The following is a 6,338-nucleotide window of genomic DNA, read 5'->3' on the forward strand; positions in this document are numbered from 1 at the left end:
AACCAAGAATATATAATGGACAAAGGACAGCTGGTGTTTGAAAACTGGGCAGACAGTCTTCTAAGAGAATGAAACTGAAACACTATCTTATACCATTAACTTGACTCTAATAGATTAAAGACATGATATAAGACCTGAAGCCATTGAAGTCCTAGAGAAAACATAGGTAGTAAGCTCCTTGGGGATTCCCAGGTAGCTCAGTTGTGAAAGAACTGCAATGCAGAAGAAGGAGGAGATATGGGTTTGATCCCTGGACCAGGAAGATCCCCTGGAAAAGAGCATGGCAAACCACTCTAGTATTCATGCCTGGAGAATCCCATGGACAGAGGAGCTTGGTGGCTACAGTCCTCAGAGTCACAGACAGTTGGACACGACTAAAATGACTGAGCACGCACGCATAGCACAGTAAGCTCCTTGACATCAGTCTAGTAAAGATTTTGAGGGGGTTTAACACCAATGGCAGAGGCAACCAAAGCAAAAATAAACAAATAGGACTATCTTAAACTAGAAAGCTTCTGCATGGCAAAGGAAACCATCAATAAAATGGAAAAGTAACTACCAAATGAGAGGAAATATTTGCAAATCATATATCTGGTAATGGGTTAATTTCCAAAATATATAAAGAACTCATTCAATTCAATGGCAAAATAAAACAATCCAACTTAAAAATGGTCAGAGGATCTCACTAGACATTTTTCCAAAGAAGATGTAAATGGTCAACAGACACATGTGAAGGTGCTCAACATCACTAATTATTAGGGAAAAACAAATAATAACCACAATGAGATATCATAAAAAAGAAACAGCAAGCGTTGCCAAAGATGTGGGGAAAAAGGAATAATTGTGAACTGTCAGTGGGAATGTAAATTGGGGCAGCCACTAAGGAAAACAGTAACAAGGATCCTTTAAAAATTAAAAATAGAACTACCTAAAATATTAGTTCTAAAAGTATAACTAAATGATCTAACAATTCCACTTCTGAGTACTTATCTGAAGGAAATGAAAGCATTCACTGGAAAAGATATATGCAACTCCATGTTCATTGCCGCATTATTTACGCTAGTCAAGACATGGAATCAACCTAAGTGTCTGTTGATGAATGAGTGCATAAAGAAAAGGTTATTTATATATTAATAGAACATACATATGTATGTGCATGTGTATATGTGAGTCAGTTAGTTCAGTCGCTCAGTCATTTCCGACTCTTTGCAACCCCATGAACCGTAGCACGCCAGGCCTCCCTGTCCATCACCAACTCCCGGAGTTTACCCAAACTCAAGTCCATTGAGTCGGTGATGCCATCCAACCATCTCATCCTCTGTCGTCCCCTTCTCCTCCTGCCCTCCATCTTTCCCAGCATCAGGGTCTTTTCAGATGAGTCAGCTCTTCCCATCAGGTGTCCAGGAGTTTCAGCTCCAACATCAATCCTTCCAATGAACACCCAGGACTGATCTCCTTTAGGATGGACTGGTTGGATCTCCTTGCAGTCCAAGGGACTCTCAAGAGTCTTCTCCAACACCACAGTTCAAAAAAATCAATTCTTCGGCGCTCAAGTTTCTTCACAGTCCAACTCTCACATCTATACATGACCACTGGAAAAACCATAGCCTTGACTAGACCAACCTCTGCTGACAAAGTAAATGTCTCTGCTTTTTAATATGCTGCCTAGGCTGGTCATAACTTTCCTTCCAAGGAGTAAAGCGTCTTTTAACTTCATCACTGCAATCACCATCTGCAGTGATTTTGGAGCCCAAGAAAATAAAGTCAGCCACTGTTTCCACTGTTTCCCCATCTATTTGCCATGAAGTGATGGGACTGGATGCCATGATCTTAGTTTTCTGAATGTTGAGCTTTAAGCCAACTTTTTGACTTTCCTCTTTCACTTTCATCAAGAGGCTCTTTAGTTCTTCTTCACTTTCTACCATAAGGGTGGTATCATCTGCGTATCTGAGGTTATTGATATTTCTCCTGGCAATCTTGATTCCAGCTTGTGCTTCTTCCAGCCCAGCGTTTCTCATGATGTACTCTGCATATAAGTTAAATAAGCAGGGTGACAATATACAGCCTTGATGTACTCCTTTTCCTATTTGGAACCAGTCTGTTGTTCCATGTCCAGTTCTAACTGTTGCTTCCTGACCTGCATACAGGTTTCTTAAGAGGCAGGTCAGGTGCACATATATCCATACACAGGAATATTATTCAGCCTGAAAAAGGAGGAAAACTTGTCATTTAGACATGGATGGGCCTTAAGGGCATTCTAAAGCATTTAAATAAGTCAGACAGAAAAGACAAACCACATGATGTCACTCATATGTTGAATCTAAAATAAAAAGCAAGAGCTGAATTCATAGATACAGAGAGAAGATTAATGGCTGCTAGAGGCAGGGAGTGGGCAATGAGTGAGTGAAATGAAGGAGATCAAAAGGTAAAAACTGCCAGTTATAAAATAATCAAGTCCTGGGGATGTAATATGCAGCATGGTGACTATAGTTAATAATATTGTATATTTGAAAGTTGCTAAGAGAATAAATCTTAAAATTCTTATCACAAGAAAAAAGAACTGTAGCTATGTGTGGTGGTGGTGGATGCTATCTATCCTTCTTGTGGCAGTCATTTCACAATACAGCTGTCCTGTAGTATCTGTGAAGGATTGGTTCCAAGACTCCTGTGGATACCAGAATCCTCAGATGCTCATGTTCCTTATATAAAATGGTGTAGTAGTTGTATATAGCCTCAGACCTTCCTCCCATATGTAAATTATCTCTAGTCTACTTATAATACCTAATATATTATAAATGCTATGTAAATAGTTGCCAAAGCAAAACAAATTCAAGTTTTGCTTTCTGGAAATTTTGCTTTTCAAATATTTTAGGTCCAAGTTTAGTTGAGTCCTCAGATATGGAACTTTTGGATGGGAAGTCCATTGTGTTGTACACATGAAACTAATGCAATGTTCTACATCAATTATATCCCAGCATTAATTAATTGAATATGTTATCTTACAGAAAGAATTCAGCACCATGGACCCTTTCTTTCTCCACCTATTGATACTACATATCATCCAACAACTATTAATATCAATTTGACGGGTACACTGATCCTTCATGTCAAATCATGACAAGAAGGTCACCACTTGATTAGTCTCAACCGTATCAGATAACACACACGCCAACCAAGAAATCAACAAATTATTTGGAAATTACTAGCCTGATTCAAGGACTTCCCTGGTGGCTCAGAGGTAAAGAATTCACCTGCAGTGTAGGAGACCCAGGTTTGATCCCTGGGTGGGGAAGATCCCCTGGAGGAGGTCATGGCAATCCACTTCAGTATTCTTGTCTGGAGAATCCCATGGACAGAGGAGCCTGGGGGCTACAGTCTATGGGGTTGCAAAAGAATCAGACACACAACAGACTGATTTAAGAAACAATATACGTGTATGTGTAGTCGTGGCCGAGTGGTTAAGGCAATGGACTAGAAACAATATACATGTGTAACTGAATCACTTTGTTGCACCCCTGAAACTAACACAATATTGTAAATCAACTATACTCCAGGAAAAAGTTTTTAAAAGCAACAATGTGTGCTATACCCAAAACCTTTTCTTTAAGAAAAGCTTTTTATTTTGTATTGGGGTACAGCTGATGAACATTGTTGTGATGGTTTCACAACAATGAGAAAGGAACTCAGCCATACACATACCTGTATCCATTCTTCCCCACACTCCCCTCCCATCCAGGCCGCCACATAAAGCTGAGCAGAGTTCCCTGTGTTAGACAGTAGGCTCTTATTGAATACCCATATCTTTTGTTGAGTAGTTTTAGAATTTATGTAATTTTTGTTCTTAAGAAGGATCAATGGCAGAATAATTAAAATTAGTATAATAATTTATATTACTTTACCAGCTAAAACTTTTAAAAAAGTATTCCTCCCCAAGAAACCCCCTAAGAAATCCAGAAAACAGATACTACTAACATCAGAGAAGCCTGTCATGTCCCTCTCTCTTCCGCACATTTCTCTCTGCCCATTCTCCAAAGGTAATTTCCATCCTAAACTTAGGGTTATCATTCCCTTCCTGTTTTAAAATTAGTTTTTATCACATGTGCGTATCCATAAACAATATAGTTTCAAGATTTTGCCACTTTTTAACTTCTGTAACTAGATTTATGCTGTATAGTTCACTGGTCATTTACTTATTTTGGTCAACAATATGTTCTTTATTTTTATTTTTTTTCCATTTGTTTCAGATGTTTATTAACTGACCAGATTACAAAAATAATCCTGGTAGATACCTTAGTTCATCCTTCTAATAAGCCTGTTGATCTGGTCTTCCCTGTTGCCATCATCTCCACCTTCTACAAAATGGGCGGTCTTTTTCTTCATTCCACCTTGTGGAGAAGACGATTTAAAGGGCCGCAGGAAGTTGAAACATTTTCCAATAGTATATATCTCGTGAATCAGGTCCTCCATGCAGATGATTCTGTATTTCCCAAGAGATCAAGCAATCAACTCGTTGTCTGTCGGGGCAGTTTGCTTCTTGTTGATTTTGCCATAAACATGCTTGTAGATCAATTCATTTACAGACTTCAGATGTGGGTACCCCCATGCAATGTATGGCTCCACTATTCTCAGCATGTTGACTGATGCCTTGTTGAGCTTCACAAAGGTGTCATTGAAGATCTGCCGGAGGGGAAGGAGCTGCAGCACCTTTAGAACCTTTGGGCTCACACCGTTGATACCTCTGATCCTGATGACAAATGCCAATTTGGGTTCCGCAGGTACATAGAAGTTGCCGGCTTTTCGTGCCATCCTAGCCATTCAAATTTCAGTTCTGCACATCTGCCTGTATTCCTTGTGGTAATGCTTAGCTTTTTCATAGATAAGCTTCCTCCTTGCCTTTCGAAGCATCTTTTGGGCAAACTTCTTTCTCGGGCACTTGATCTTAAGCTCTGCGAAATTCTTTTGCTTTTTCTGAAGGGTTTCTGGCACAGCAGGAACCTTCTTTTTCTTCTCTTCTGCACCCTCCATGGTTCCAGCCAGGAAAGAACAACAATATGTTCTTTAAATACAAACATGTTGATGACTGTTACAGTAGTTCTTTCATTTTCAGTGCTGAAGATTATTGCAAAACATGAATATATCATGGCTTATCTTGACATTTGTGTTTTTTATTTTTCTGTCTCAATATCACAATGTTGTGCACATATCCTGGTAAGACAGTTCAAATGGTACAGACCTAGAAGTGAAATAGAATATGATTATGTTGAAGTGCAGCTGATAATACCAACTTGTCTTTCCAAAATGGTTATATATATATTTACATATGTATATACTTTATGTATTTATATTTCCACAAGCAGTGAATCCATGGCCTCTTTGTTCCACATTCTAGGCCATATTTGTTTTTTTATGTCAAGTTGGTGAGTGATAAATAGTATCACATTGTAGTTTAAATTTGTGTTTTTCTGATTGTCAATGAGATTCCCTATTTTTATACATTGAGGAGCTATTTGGGCTTCCTCTACTGTGAAGTTTATATTCATTTCTTTTTCCTTTTTTATTGATTAGTAAGAGTTCTTTATATACATCATACTTTTGATTATGTATGTTGCAAGTATCTTCCCCCAGTTTGTGGCCTTTATTTTCATCTGTTTTCAGTCATTTTTATGGAGTAATGTATTTGGTTTTATATTTAACAAACTTATGATTCAACAAAATGATAATGTACAATCATGCACTAATTCTTTTTAAATGCTTTATTTCCCTTTATTTATCAATTTTTAGAGTAATAAATCTTAATCCTAGCAACTGCAAAGGTGTCTAATGAATTTTGCTTTTTAAAAAAATTTCCTTCTGGTATCTTTTGATGAACACTAATGTTTACCCTTGTTGTAGCATTTTTTCAATTAGGAACCATCTAAGTAGAAAATTATCTTATTCCTCTGACAACCAACTTTTATAATTTATTAAGCTATTTGTTCAAGCCATAACCTATGACATAGCTATCTTTGCAAGCACCATAAGAGGTAAACTTTCATCTTTCTCTCAAGTTACAGAGTATGTTAAGTCGTTCAGTCGTGTCCAACTCTTTGGGACATTATGGACTGTGGCTCACCAGACTCCTCTGTCCATGGGATTTTCCAGACAAGAATACTGGAGTGGGTTGCCTTTTCCTTCTCCAGGGGATCTCCCTGATCCAAGGATTGAACCCACATTCAGAGCAAGTTACAGAGTTTTCTTTAAAAGCCACTGCCTTTTAAAAGATTTTGTTGTGCTTGCTATTTCTCCTGGGAAATCTTTGAAACTTTCAACTTAGATTCAAAGGTTTAGCTGGTAGTCTC

The 6,338-nt window shown here is 38.0% G+C and overlaps 1 pseudogene; it reads right to left on the reverse strand.

The window, feature by feature from the left end:
* Positions 1–4,290: 4,290 nt before the first annotated feature.
* On the reverse strand, positions 4,291–5,025 carry LOC136174903 (large ribosomal subunit protein uL30 pseudogene; annotated as a pseudogene).
* Between the last annotated feature and the right edge of the window lie 1,313 nt (positions 5,026–6,338).

Source organism: Muntiacus reevesi, chromosome 9 (genome assembly GCF_963930625.1).
Source record: "Muntiacus reevesi chromosome 9, mMunRee1.1, whole genome shotgun sequence".
NCBI classification, from domain to species: Eukaryota; Metazoa; Chordata; class Mammalia; order Artiodactyla; family Cervidae; genus Muntiacus; species Muntiacus reevesi.